The sequence below is a fragment of the Pistacia vera genome, unplaced genomic scaffold (genome assembly GCF_008641045.1).
Source record: "Pistacia vera cultivar Batoury unplaced genomic scaffold, PisVer_v2 Contig311, whole genome shotgun sequence".
NCBI lineage: Eukaryota > Viridiplantae > Streptophyta > Magnoliopsida > Sapindales > Anacardiaceae > Pistacia > Pistacia vera.
Genome location: NW_022196126.1, coordinates 142,090 through 157,498, shown reverse-complemented (window position 1 = coordinate 157,498; position 15,409 = coordinate 142,090). Strand labels below are relative to the sequence as shown.

General features: G+C 38.7%; 1 pseudogene; it reads right to left on the bottom strand.

Moving 5' to 3' along the window:
* Positions 1–13,294: 13,294 nt before the first annotated feature.
* LOC116136353 lies at positions 13,295–13,758 on the bottom strand (annotated as a pseudogene).
* Positions 13,759–15,409: the final 1,651 nt, after the last annotated feature.

Genomic DNA, 15,409 nt, shown 5'->3' with positions numbered 1-15,409 from the left:
ACCTGAGCTAGGTTGCCAACCTAGTCCTAGTAAAGAAGCCCAATGGCAAGTGGCAGACCTGTGTTGACTTCATCGACCTTAACAAAGCCTACCTAAAAGACAGCTTTCCCTTGCCCAGGATCGACCAGCTCGTTGATGCCACCTTTGGGCACAAGCTGTTGAGTTTTATGGATGCATACTTGGGATACAATCAAATTCTTATGTATACGTCGGACGAAAAGCATACCTCTTTTGTAACAGATCGGGGGCTGTATTGTATAGAGTTATGCCCTTCGGCCTAAAGAATGCTAGTGCAACTTACCAGTAGTTGGTTGACTGAATGTTTTCCAAGCAGATCGGGAAGTCGATGGAAGTCTATATCGATGACATGCTAGTCAAGTCGCATGTGGCTTCAGATCACATAACACATCTTGCTGAGATGTTCGACATCCTCTGGGAATACAGAATAAAGCTCAATCCTTTCAAATGCTCATTCGGAGTATCCTTAGGAAAACTCCTAGGGTGCATGGTTAACCAGCGGGGAATAAAGATCAACCCCGAGAAAATCCAAGCTCTCCTCGACATGAAGAGCCCGACCAGCAAAAAGCAAGTTCAAAGTCTCAATGGGCGAATAGCAGCGCTTAGTCGCTTCATATCGAGGGCAATAGATCACTGCTTGCCGTTCTTCAACATTCTGATAATCCAAGAATTATACTATTTTAATTAGGCTTTTTGGCTGGATTTTAGATACTTCTTAGTTCATTTATGCCTGAATTGCTACTTAACTCTATACATTTTGTGTTACAGGCCAAAATGGACATTTTGAGCAAATAAGGAGCGAATTGGAGTTTTTGGACCCAGAAGTAAGCGGATCTCAGAATTTTGGAGAGTTCGGAAGTAGAGTGAAGCACCATGAAGCTTGTTCCCATGGGAGAGCATCGAAGATCAAAGATTCAGGCAAAAAAAGCAAGCGGAGGGCAATTATGTAATTTTAGAATTCTTCATGAAGGTTTGCTGTAGCGAAAACTGTTAAGCACGAGATTCCATTTTACCTCGTCGCCGCGGCAAAATTCTTTCTTCGCCGCGGCAAAGTCTGCGAATTTTAGTTTCTCCAAAACTCACAGTTTTATTTTAGGAAAGTTTTAGGTCTTTAGTGGCAAACTATATAAGAAAAACCTTGCCATTTTGAGCAGGGCTAGTTTAGTTTTCGTCTGGTTTTCATTGAGTTTCGAATATATTTGACATTTAGAGAGAAGATTTGAGCTTGAACCTTGTGGATTCTTCAACTACGGAAGATCTCTACTCTTTTCTCTGCATTTCAATAGGTTTAATATCGTGTTTAATGTTATTCTTGCTGTTGTTGTTGATTTAGTTATGAACTAACCCATTTTGGGTTAGGGTTTTGATGTAACTCGGATTTCGATGGGTTAATCAATTGATTATTGTTATTTTGACATTCTATTGCACAGATTGTGTGTTTATTCCGTTTTTATTGATTTTATTTGATGAATATGATGAGATTGAGAGATGAATCATATTAAGCTTCTTAGGTAATCACCATTATAGTATTGAATGCTAGAGATAGATTTGAGAATCAATGAAATCAATCTTGGATTTTGTTAGCTTAATGAACTTGTATCTATTATTCTTCAAATTGTTGGGTGCGGAAGTTTAATAGAGAAAAGTAGGAATTCATAGCCTGAGAAGGTATGTTTGACAACTTAGAGAATTCGATTTACAATCCGTGCATGTGAGTGTGAGAATAGCATAATCTATAAAATTCATCCATAAAGTCCGAATGAAGTCAAAACCCTAACCGTTTGTTTAAACTGATATTACCCTTGCCTTTAAATCTTGCTTTCATTAATTAGTTTCTAATACTTAGTAAGTTTTGTTTTACTCTTAGTTTTAATCTCTCCTATTAATCCAAACAATTTTGGTTTCTCCAACTTGAAAAACAGTTAGGAAATTTAGTGCTTAACAACCAATCCTCGTGGGAACAATATTCACTCATCACTGTATTACTTTGTGCGACTAGTGCACTTGCTATCATTGCATGTTGTAGTAACAACGCATCACATTCTCAGGGCCAATAAGAAGTTTGAGTGGACTCCTAAGTGCGAACAGGCATTTCAGAGCATTAAAGAGCACCTCAGAAGGCCACCCCTTCTGTTCAAGCCTCTCCCGCAAGAAATTTTGCTCCTATATTTGTCCATCTCTCAGTATACGATTAGTGCAGTGTTAGTTCGGGAGGAGAGCAAGGTTCAATGGCTAGTGTATTACGTGAGCAAGCGCCTATTGGATGCCAAAATGCGATATCTGGAAATGGAGCGGTTAGCTTATGCCCTGCTGATCGCTTCCAGAAAGTTGCAACCTTACTTCTATGCCCATACAATCCATGTAATGATAAGTTACCCGCTTAGGCAGGTTATCCAGAAACCAGAGGCATCGGGTAAATTGCTCAAATAGGCCATGGAACTAAGTTAGTTCGATCTACAATATAGACCAAAAGCAACCATCAAAGGGCAGGCTGTTGTTGATTTCATTTTAGAATTCTCATATCATCCGAGCAACAGGCCAGCGAAGTCAACCAGGATACTATTTGGAATTGTCAACTTGGAGCCTATACATCGACGGATCATCGAACAGGAAGAGGGCCAAGGCAAGTCTTTTCCTCTTAAGTCTCGAGGGGACTCGTATTCATGGCATTCTCCGGTTTGGGTTCAAAGTGACCAATAATGAGGCTGAGTATGAAGCTCTGCTCGCTGGGCTGCGGTTGGCCAGAGAAATGGGATCAACCGCAATCAGCATCCACAATGACTCCACTGCAATCAGCATCCACAGCGACTCCATGCTGGTTGTCAACTAGATTTTGGGGGAATACCAAGCCAAGGAAGAAAATATGATCAGCTATCTGAAGAAAGCTAAGGCCGCACTCAAGCCGTTCAAGCACTTCATGATCACACAAATTCCTAGAGATAGCAATTCTGTGGCAGATGCCTTAGCAAAGATAGCCTCATTGCTAGACTCAAACGCACCGGAAAGTATTCCTGTTCGATTCATAGAGGCTCCCAGTATCAGCTGAACCGAACAGGCTGTGAGTACAACAGAATCAGTTTCCTAGATGACCCATATCATTTAGTATCTCTGAGATGGGGTCTTGCCCAATGACAAGGTCGAAGCAAAGACCCTGCGAACAAGAGCTGCTCGTTACACGCTAATAGGAGACCAGCTGTACAAGCGAGGGTTTAGCGTCCCCTTTCTCCAATGTGTAACCGACGAAGAAGCAGACTACATCATGCGAGAGATACATGAAGGGATCTGCGGTAATCACACGACCGCACGATCTCTCACCAACAAAGTTGTTCGTCAAGGGTATTACTGGCCCCTGATCCAAGAGGACACCTACAACTTTGTTAAGAAGTGTGACAAGTGCCAACAGTTCACGAAAATACCGTGAGCTCTTTCCCACCAGCTAATAACCATGACTAGCCCCTGGCCATTCTCCATGTGGGGAATCGATCTCATTGGTCTCATGCTAGTTGGTAAAGGGGGAGTCAAGTATGCGGTGGTCGCGGTGGACTACTTCACCAAATGGGTCAAAGCAGAGCCATTAGCCGCAATCACCACCAAAAAGCTTAAGAACTTCGCCTTCAAAAATATTGTGTGCCGCAATGAGATTCCTCATACCCTAATATCTGATAATGGGAAGCAATTCGATAATGAGGAATTCAAGCAGTTTTGTGACGAGCTGGGTATCCACAAAAAGTTTGCCTCAGTCGCAAGACCGCAAGCAAATGGTCAAGTTAAAGTTGACAACAAAACCATCAAGCACACTATAAAGGCCAAACTTGGCGTAGCCAAGGGAAATTGGGCCGACAACCTTCCTGAAGTCCTATGGCCATATAGGACGACTTTGAGAACCTCTAAATTAGAAACCCCTTTTTCGCTAGCATATGGCTGCGAAGCAATGATCCCTGTGGAGATAGGGACCGATTCACTTCGGAGGCACCAGTTCAGCAAAGCCGACAATGAAGCGCTCATGCGCACAAGTCTGGATCTAGTTGAAGAACATCGCAGCAAGGCTTAGCTAAGAATAGCAGCCTACCAACAAAGCACGAAAAGGTTTTTCGACTATAAGGTTAGAAGAAGAGACTTTCGGGTTGGCAACCTTGTTTTAAAGGAAGTCATTCTCGGTACTAGAGAACCAAGTGCAGGAGTTTTGGGATCGAACTGGGAGGGCCCATACCATATCGCCAAAGTAATAAGACTAGGGACTTATTATCTCAAAAGGTTGAATAATTTTGAAGTACCCCGAGCTTGGAATGCTGAGCATTTCCGACCATATTATCAGTAATTTCGAACTCAATTGTTTCCTTGTACAAATTTTACTTTTCTTAATTTTTGTAATCTTTGTAATAACAAGTGTAGAATTATGTTCATTTGTAATCGTTTTCCCATGTATACAATTCTGTTCGCATCAACTTGTACTAATGTTATTGTAAACAGTTAGAATGTGATCTCATATGAAAAGAATGCGGAAATTGTAAATACTCATGAAAGATTGCGAAAAACGATATCTTTATTTATAGAAAGGGAAAGTACATGGGCATAAAAAGAGAAAACAGGAGAAGCGGATCACTGATCCTTGTCCCCAGGCTAGTCGCCAGCTGCCTGTTCGGGTGTGGGCTCTTCTAGAATGAACTCAGGATGTTCCTCTTCCAGGTTAGGTCCCCGAGCCGCTTCCTCAGCTTCGGCCTGCGCCATGGAAGCAAGTTCGTTCCGATACTCGTCAGGGAGGTCGGACAGATCCATCTTAGGATTCCCTGAAAAAAGGGCAAAGATAGACTAAATCTACAGCCCTATTCTCGATCTTTGCCTCTTGCTGCTACATCTTTGTAGTTAGCAAAGTGACGCGACCTCGAGTAAAGTGGAGCTCAGCCTCAAGCACCGATCGCTGCTTCTCAGTATTCTGCCACAACTCGCCCCTTTCTCTTTGTACTTGCAAGGCCCGCTCAGAGGTCGTTTGTAGCGCCTAGTCCTTCACGCCAGCCTCCTTGGTGAGTCTGGCCACGGTCCTCTAGAGGTCCTTTACCTCCTTGTTGGGCTTCTCCGGCTCGAACTTCTGAAAGTCCAATGTGCGAAGTGTTAGCATCCCTTTCTGACAAATGCTGCTCCGCCTGAACGATGGACAAGTCTCTGTCTGCTTGCGAGGCCTCTAGATCCCTCTTGAGTCGTGCATTCTCTTCCCTCATCTCTACTAATCCCTCAGCAGCTCCCAGCTAGACCTTCTACAGGGACAGGTGTATGGAGAGTAGGGCCTGCCTAATGAAGAAAATAAAGTTAGTTACTTTTATCGCAAAAGCAAATGTCCTCACCGAGTGTAGCTCGTTTACTTGGCTCAAATGGTGGAAGGACATCATCATCAGGTCCATGGTGCCAGAGGCCACAAACTGCTCAAAGGCCTCCGCAAGCCCGCATTCAAGCAAAGCAAAGACTACCAGCTGCAGATGCTCTGGTAGCTAACCCATTGACTCCAGTACGGGGGTGTCTGTGCTTGTAGTAGGTAGAGTCCCCTCTGTCGGCTCCTTTCCTGACCTCCTCTTGGGGACTACGGTTGCCTGTTGTCTTGCTTGCTGAACCTCAGGAGCAATGGAGATGTCAGTCGTCCCCCTAGTTGGCCTTCCCAAGCGGAATGCTTGGTAAGGCTGTGACCTCTCGGGTTAGACGCCTAAGCCCTCCGGTTTGGAATTTGACTCCTCGGTCCAAATTTACCTCCTCTTTTTAGGCCTCTGGGCTGTGGTTTTCTACTTCGGGCGAGCAGCCAAAGGCTGGTGAGTGCCCGTAGGATGGGCCGGATTGGCTGCCGACGTGCCTCCGCCGGAAGGACCGTTGGGAGCCGCTCCAGCTGCTCTGGTGGCACCTCTTCGAGGGAAGGCAAATTGTCATGGTCGCGATGACTTGGGCACTCTGGGAGGCATGGTCGCTGCACGTGAACATCGTTAGTAAAATAGTTTGCTACACGCGAAGTAAAAAAGACTAAGGTCAAGAGGCTTACTCGGTGTGGTCTCTAGGGTCGCTTCTGACTTGAAGAAACCGTATTTCGGTAAATTCGTGGTTGTCACGAGTAATCTTGCATCGCGACTCTCTTCCTACAGAAAGCCGAAGGTAGCGATCCTATCTGGATCCTCAAGGAGCTCTAACTTGGTCGTCTTGTTAGCTGCGAAGAAACAAACAGTTCGTTAGCAAAAAGCGAAAGAAAATTCGTAAACCCAAAAGAAAGAAGGACCCATTTGGCTCCTGAAAACGGCAAATGCCATTATGACGAAAGAAAAAGAACTTCGTCTCATATGGTCCTACATTGCTTGGGTAACTATGTGTCCCCGTTTCAATGGTAGTTTGCTTGGAAAGGTAGTAGCAATCCTTGTCCTTACTCTTTTTCAGGATATATGAGCAACCAAGCTCTAGCGCAGTTAGCTCGCACAATCCATTTTCACGACATGCGATGTACATGGCCAAAACAATCATGTACGCGTTCGGTATAAGCTACAAAGGTGTGACCCCGAAATGGTCAAGGACCGACCTGACAAAGGGGTTGAAAGGGATCAACCCCCTACCCTTAAAAATGTCCTCAGAGATCGCAGCCAACCCTCGTAGGGAATTCCGAGCTATGTGCGTTTCATCTCGGAAGACCTCCACGCTGATAGCGTATTGGTCTACTACCCTTTGAAGCTCCTCGTTTGTAAGTATCGATAGAATCTCTCGAGGGGGACCCGTAGGAGCATCCTACATAGGCGAGCTGGTCCCTTCCTTGGCTCTGGTTGTTGGGGGGTCCATTCTACTGCGGTCTGCAAAAGCGACATGCAGGGAATACTCAGTCTTCGTACATAGTTTCATACGATGACATGGAGGAAAAAGAGAATACTTTCTCTCTTAAACCCCAGAAAAACCCTAACATAATACTTCTAGAGCCACCATTAATGGCTCAATCCCAAAGAGAATATTTCATCTCCGATCAACTTTCGACAGACTATCATCGCATGACAACTATTGAAAACAAGAAAAAATAGTAAGTAGCAGAAGGATCATCCTTACCTCTTGAGATGAAAAGATTAGTCCTCCTGCTCCGGATATCAAGTGTGCACCAATCTGATAGGCAAAGGATCAAAGTTCACGAAAATCTCTTACTCTCTCTGAGAAGATGAATACTATGGCATTGCCTGAAGTGAACTTGGGGTTTTATAGTGGAGGAAATGGCGCTTTGGTTTCTTGAAATCAAACGACGTTTGGACGAAAAACACATATCACAGTTGATCGTGACCACGTGTCACATATCAACGAAGAAGAGTGACCGTCACGCTTTGAGAAACCAGATCGTCGTCCTTTTCCATTGAAACGCTTAAACGACTATACATTTTCCCTTCTCCACATTAAATAAGCTCCCATCCGCATTTAATGCACTGATACAGAATGTTGTTTCAGCACGGCTCGCATTTAATACGCATGACTGACACTTATTGCGCACAAGGCACGTTTGTCAGAACAAAAGATACTTCATTAAATATATCTGCTGCAAAAATGCAACGGATAACATCTGAAGAGGTCGTTACGTGCAACACTCTTCAGCTCATGTCTCATCGCGAAACAACATGACTCTTCGACTTGGATGAGCATCGGTCACAAAGCAACACAATCTCTTGCCTTGCGCAAAAAATTCCGTAGTGCCATTAGGTCGTGAGACTCAGGCGAAGATTAAGGTTGTTGTCGTGGCACTGGATATGGTCTAATTCAGGTCGCTGACCCTTAAAGTAAAGGCCATTTCAGGTCGCCTGCATGAAAATGTTTCTTCGACCTCTCTGTATTCAAGTCGGTCAACTGGTGTTCAAACGTATCAAATCGAGGCATGACATGTAGTTTCCAAGGTTCGATTCTCAAACCTTAAAAATTAGGGGACTTCTGTTATGCCTGGAAAAGTAGGGCTGACGCAGGACCCTATCAGCCCAAGTGGTCAGAGCTTAGATAAGTCCAGGTGTCGTTCAGGTGTAGCCACATCGCACGCTGATGCAAGAGGTGTGCTCCTGCCAGTGCAGTAGGTGCGCGTCAGGCTAGCTGGAGGTGATCCACGTGTCCAATCCCTGCAAAACTTGAGTGAATTGCTCGAGCAGGTGAAATAACGGGGCGCAAGGAAGGATTTGCATAGCAATCTGACCCATTCACGAATTTAGTAATCATTACGTGATTTTATCCCACTATAAATAGAGGGTTCCTCTCCCGTTTGTGGGATTAGCTAATTTTTCTCTGTAATAGCTTACTTATTTTCTCTTTGTAGTCACTTGTAAATCAGCTCGTTGAACGCGACCTGAGCTCAGTATATTAATGCAATATCAGTAGACGTAAGAGTCGCTTGTTGAAGCATCCGAACTACTTTAAACACTGTTCTCCATCTTTTATCCATTATCATACCCCCACTCGCGTGCGTTCTCTGAGTTAGTTCAACATTTCACACGTGTGTTTAGTTGGCATCAAAATCACGCATCAACGCAACCAAAATTCCAAACTGAACCAATTGAGTAAAAACAATTTAACTTTTTTTGAAAACCCCATTAGACGCAAAAGGTTATCCAAAAGTGCATCAGATGGTCCGACGTAGGGGTCCGTGAGGATTATTTTAGTTAGAAAGTACAAGTTTTGCAATTATGACCTTAAAATCAGTTCTGGAAAAATTCTTTAAACACTCCAAGACATACAAGGATTTTAGAACACAAAAATGGCTTCCTAAAAAGCGATAAAACACACATAGAAAGCCATAAAACATGAACAATATCCAAGCTAATGCATGTAACAGATGGGGGATGCGTTTGGATGCATGTTTCAAAGTATTTAATTTCATGTTGGACAGATATTAAATATGACATGTAGATGATCCCTACTCCCTAGATGTTTCTAATGAATTTTGGACAAAGAAATACTCCCTTGTCTTTATGAAACACGTTCTAGAGAAAGAGAAAGAGAGTAACAAGAACATGCAAATTGGCGCGAAATGGGGCTAGAACTTGAGCGAAAGGTGATTGTCCAGTGGAAATACATCACCATATGGCTTGTATGAAGGCTCTGGAACATGCTTTTGGGATGTAGGATGTGAATATGTGGCTAAAACACTAAAAAATCGCAGTTTCTCTCTCTAAAACAGGATTGGAGCTTTGCAGAGTTATTAGAGCTATTTGTCTTTGGTTTGTATTTGCCGGTGAGTTGAGGACGGTATAGAGGGTATGGAAGGTGTTAAAGGATTTACATTAATGGCAATGGCGTGGAGATCTTGTGTTTTGCGTAATGGGCTGCGTTGTGTTGTTGTTCCCTCCTCGTGAACATCCTCTCTTATATTAAGGAGTTTGATAATGACAAAACCTAATAGAATGATCTTAATTGGTATAATTACGCATGAGTTTAATGCAATCTAAATCTAATGATAATAGTAATCAAACTACAGTATTTGATAGATCCTAATACAAGAATGAACACAACTCCTAATAAATGCCAGATTCGTTACAAAAATAAAAAAAGGTTTTAAAGAGTAATTAAACAATTATGATATTAATCCTAAAAGGGAATATATTTTCATTTAATAAAATAACAAAATAATATAAAGAAGAATTATCAAAATGATTTTGATAATAAAAGATTTTAAATATTTATTTACTTAAATAATTATCTCACCTTAATAAACGTAAAATAAAATAGTTAATTAGATCAATTAAGATTTTTTTTTTTTTTTTGTAGGATAAGTCATGTTTTGTAAAATTGAATTAAATAAAAAAAAGGATATTTCAATTTAAATAAATTAATTAATCTTTCAAATTCAATAACATTTATCTTAGGTTTCAATAAAAACATTTAAATAAAAGAAAATGATTAAAAACACAATTTTGCCAAATAAAAACTTTAGAAAGCGCTTTTTAGTAATTTTAAGGAAAGACAAATATTTAAAACGAATCTATAACTTTTAAGTCAGAAGGTAAAATATTGATGAAAATACTAAAGATGCCTATAAAATAAAATAGGACTTGGAAGTCTATAAACTATAGATTCTTAACAAAGAACCAATTTTATAAAATAAAATATACCTCCAAAAATATTGAAATTTAAAAAATGGAGCCTTTTGTACTTTTCTACAATTTTAGAAAATATAAAATCAGCAAACACAACTGTATAATGAAAAGTCGCTTACAAGTCAACAAGTTAATAAAACGAAGGTATTATCGTCATTTCATGTTTTTTGTGAAGAATCTGGAAAAAACCTGTAATTTCATTCCTAAACGCATGAATGATGATGTAATTAAGACAATGCTAATTTAGGAAGGTTTTTAAAATTTATAAAATGATTTTGAAAATAATTTAGGAAGATTTTTCATTCATTTTCGTAACATATTAAAGCTAAGGTACCCAACTAGAATCCCCTAGGTAGGCCTAATTCAAAAGAGTACCTCTACCTTAATAGAGTTAAGGAATTTTTCCTACCCAAATAATGATTTAATAACTCTTTCCCACTCATAACTTTTAAAATATCACTTTACTATTCAAATTTATATTCCATTGACAAACAAAGCGCAAACTCGATTCAAGTTGTTAGAGTTTTTGAAGATGAGAGACTGATGAGTCTTTTGATGGTAGAATATTAGATTTTAGTGATTGAGATTGATCGGAATTTGACTTAGGAGGGGTAATTATGCAAACTCTAATAGCTTGATTTTCGATGATTGGAAGGGTCGATAAGAGTATGGTTTGAGAAGTTTTGATGAATGATTATCAGAGAAGAGAATAGTGGTAGTGTGAGGTCATACGATGTCGTAATCAGAAATAGATTATAAATTTAGATAGTAAAGTGGTGTTTTAAAAATCTGTGGATGAAAAAGTGTTATTAACCCATTATTTGGATGGGAAAAAGTCGTTTACTCACCTTAATAAGACTTACTGGACCCTCTATCTTATCACATCATAACCCACCAAAATGCCCTATTTAACAGCTTTGGTCCTCCGGTCTCCCGAGAAGGGTTAAGAAAACATACCTTTGCTTAGTACCCAACATACCTTTTGGAATGTGAGATGACGTTGGGTTTACTTTGGGCCGTTGTGGGCTGCTTCATCAAAAGTGGGCATCAACACAAGCAAACAAAGTAATTTCATTTACTTATAATACTTTCCTTCCATTGATTTCTATTCATAATACTTTCATTTCATCCATTTTTAATTCACAAACCAAACATAGCCTAATAATTTGAAATTGTGACAGTTGCTTAAAATTATACAAGATTTAATGTGGTGGAAGCATGGAGTTCATTTTAATGTCTTGTCAATTAAATTACAATTAAATTGAGCGTGGTTAATCAACGTCTAAAATGAAGTCCCTAACCTTATTATTAATGTTTCACTTAATAATAATATTAATAATAATGAATCCAAAGGCTCCAAATCCTGTTTACGTCTCCAAGCTTCAAAATATGATTTTAAAGGCTTGCTATTCATTTCTACATAAATGTTCTTGGAAGTAGTTTAAACATCAAAAACAGATTCATAGATAATTACCATAAATATATTCAGGATTCCCTCGCCAAGGTATCGAAGAAAATTAGACACTGCCTTAGTTGCTCTAGAGTTATTTTACAGAAACCAATCCTTAAATTCTCAATCATACACGTTTCGGTGGCACATATTGCACATGCTCATCTTCACACAAGTTCTGCAAGAAGTCCAATAGAACATCCAGATGAGAAAAATAAATTAGCCAAAAATATTGATAAGATGATGAAATGTTGCAACAAAGCATATCCAAGGGAGACTGGTGAAGTTTGCCAATCTACTATTTATCTCTTTTCAAAATTCCTAAAACTGTGGGTAGTAGAACTGAGAAATATATGGAGGGATTTCTTCTAGGAAGGTTATGATTGAAAAGATGTAGAGCCATTTAGTTAAATGTGAAGTGGTTTCAAGATCTCGAGCTAAAAGGGGCTTGAGAATTGGCAACCTAGAGATGAGAAACTTGGCTCTTCTATGGAAATATGGCTTTGGAGATTCCCTTTGGAGAATATATCTCTTTGACATGCACTGTTTAAAGGAAAATATGGGCTCCAATGACTGAGAAGCCGGAATTTTAATTTTTTTTTTTTTCTTTTAGAAACCTAAATGATTGAGAAGCTACTAAGTATTATGCCCTTTCAATGTTGATTGAAGATTTTTAAATTTTCTCAACCCAAGAGTATAGAAGATCATAATTAAGAGATCCATTTGGCGTTTTTTCTAGTAACTTCTATTTTAATTGGTTGCCAAATGACCCCTTGACAATGCCTTTTGAGCGAAGAAGCTGAATTTGGAAAGAAAAATACCAAAGTAAAGAACAGGTGTTAGTTTGGTTGTCGGCCTATGGTAAAATTAGTTTTTTTTTTTCTTTTTTTTTTTTCTTACAGGAAACAAATTAATACCTGAATTGGATTATTAAAATCAGTGATTTAGTTTCAGCATCAAAGGCCTAATTTTAATTTGTCCCCAAACTGGTATGTGAAATGTAACAATTAAATGGAGAATATAGATAGCTCGTTTCTGTTTTATCCTATGTCTTTAAAATTACGGCATAAATGGTTTCAGGTTGCTAATTTATTGTGTGTGAGTTCATGAGGATTTTTGTACTTTCAGGGGAGGTTAAAAAGATACTGTTCTAGGCCATTGTGGAGTGATGGCAGTCTTTTATGTTGTTTGGCTATAAAGTAATAAGATGACTTTTTATGAAGCTAATGAGGAAGAAGCCACCTTTAATGGAACAGCCTTATTTTTCTAGCTTCTATGGACTTTGGCTTTAATGACTTCAAGGATATTCCGTTCTTTTTCATAAAAGAGAATTGGATTATTGTTGTAAGATGATTTCATTTTCTTGGCTTCATTTTTGTGGACTAAAAGTCCACCCTTTTGTAATTCAGTCTATCTTTAACTATCTTTAATAAATTTTCTTGTATCCATTAAAATGAAGCTAGATTTCCATATCAGAGTAGTTTCTTCCACAAGACCTTCAACAGCCATCTCATTTCCCACCTCACTTCAGCAATATCCATAATAAGTTTTTTTTTCAAGTAAAGTTTCAGTTTACAAGTTCAAAATCTTAGATAAACTCATTGCTTCTAAAACAAAACACAAGCATCCAACTTTGAATCAGAACAAACAATGGGACGTTTCTAGCTTGAATAAACATTCTTACTGCGAATTCAAAATGCTTTTGGATGATTTATCACTCTACAACTGACCAGCTCCAAAATTAAAGTTTAAACATGCATCACATGAAAATTGAACATACCATTTGCAACCAGCGAGCAGCCCAACTTCTAGTCGGATCCACGACTGATATTATCCTGTACAAAGCAAAGTAAACATCAAGCAAATGTCACATAGAGGATCCTTTCTTTGGTTTAATTATATCAATTTGAGGCACAAAATAAAGTTAAACATAAATAAGCATAAAGCAGCAACAAAACAAAGCATACCCATTAAAACTAGGAGTTGTACAATCGACAACATGCTCGTGATCTTCATCCATCTTAAAGAAGGGCAGTTCTCACATATTAATTGTCTGGACTGTAAGTGTCATTCTCGATTAGTCAAACCCTAACATAACCTAAAACCCTCAATATCAAACAAAATGAATGATACCTGATCGTAAGTTTTGACAAGGTGGCAACGCAAGCAAGCTCTAAGCTCATGGCTGAAACTTGTCGGAATTTGTGCTGGTGCACTTCCCATTGTTTTCAAAAGCCTAAATATTCATAACATCATGTTATATAATACTATATGGCAACACTGAATGTAAGGATTAAGAAAACACAATTTGGAAGCTAAAAATTTGAAAACGCAGTTATTTCAAATTTTTGAATATAATCTCATATACAAATAAAAAAGAGAGTATTTTTCTTTTTTTAAGAGTACAATGTATGATATATACAACTTAAAATGAAGCCTTATGTTGATGTTGGAATTAAAGATGCATGGGTTTCAATTTTCCTTGACAACCCGGATTGAAGAAGTCGAAAAGTCGAGCTTACGATTTTACCAAGCGCTTCTTGAGAGGCAATCTAAGTTGTTTGTTTTATTTTTTTTTTAATTTTTTTTTCTTTTTCTTTTATTGATTAATTTCTTATTTTTGCAAGTGTTAGTTTTTAGGTGTGTTTAATTCTTTTCGTTTAGTTAAATGATGTTGATGTTGTGTTTATTACTCTAAATTCATAAATCTAACGAGCAACGTGTGTGGCCGATGAGTTGCACCATAAGTTTCCTTGTCAATGGAATGAAACGAGTTGGTGATCGAATTTGTCATACATTTCCATGCTTCGCTCTTTCAAAAGGGGGATAAATTTTCTTTTTCTCTTTTTCCTTTTGTTTACATTTGTACATTGGGACAATGTAGATCTTAGGTTGGGGGTAACGGAAATTCCTTCCAAAAATTTCGAATTTATGGATTTATGAGGAATTTTTTGTATGTGTTTTGTTTGGAAATTTGTTGAGTTTCTTTGATTAATTTGTATGTCAATGATACTAACATGATTGCGATAACATGTAACCTTTAGAAGACATTAAATTTTGCCTCAGTTTAACAATAATTGTGAACATTAATTATGTATAGTTTGAGACTCTCTTGGTGTGTGGTATGAATTGTTTGGTTAGTCTAAATGCTTAGAGAAATTTTATGTGTGAATTTTTCATAAACATTGTTGTGATCTCAACAAACTCTAAAACTCATTTGATAACTACGTGAGGCGAAATCCTAGAATTCACATTACCTAGGAAGTGACTTAAGCTATTTTTGGACCGATTGAGCCTTTCAAGCCGACCTTATATTTTATTATCACCAGTTAACCATTTGAGCCCTTATAAACACATTTTAGCCTTTTTTTTCCCCCCTTTCATTAAGCTTATTATAACCTACCTTGACTATGAGCCCAGCTAAAACAAATTCCTACCTATTTTATTTTTAAGAGACTTAATCCAAATAGGACGTTGGCGAGAGCACTTAGACAAGCGAGGGTGGCAAAGTGTGAAAATTTTTAACGCAACCCGAAATTTATTAAAAGAAATAGACTAGGGGTTGTTGAGTGTATGTGATGTTAAGGTGGGGTTGGATGTAACTTTCTTCTTTATAGGTTATTCTCTTCCTTGAAAAAAAAAAAATGAAAGAAAAAGAATAAAAAGAACAATGAGGGGAAGAAGTGAACATTGAGAAACATTGCGGAAGTGTGAAAATGTGGGAAAAAAGGGTTTGTGTTAGTGTGGGAAACATGATTGCGATAACATGTAAATTTTGGAAGACATTAAATTTTACCTCGGTTTAACAATAATTGTGAACATTAATTATGTATAGTTTGAGACTCTCTTGGTGTGTGGTATGAATTGTTTGGTT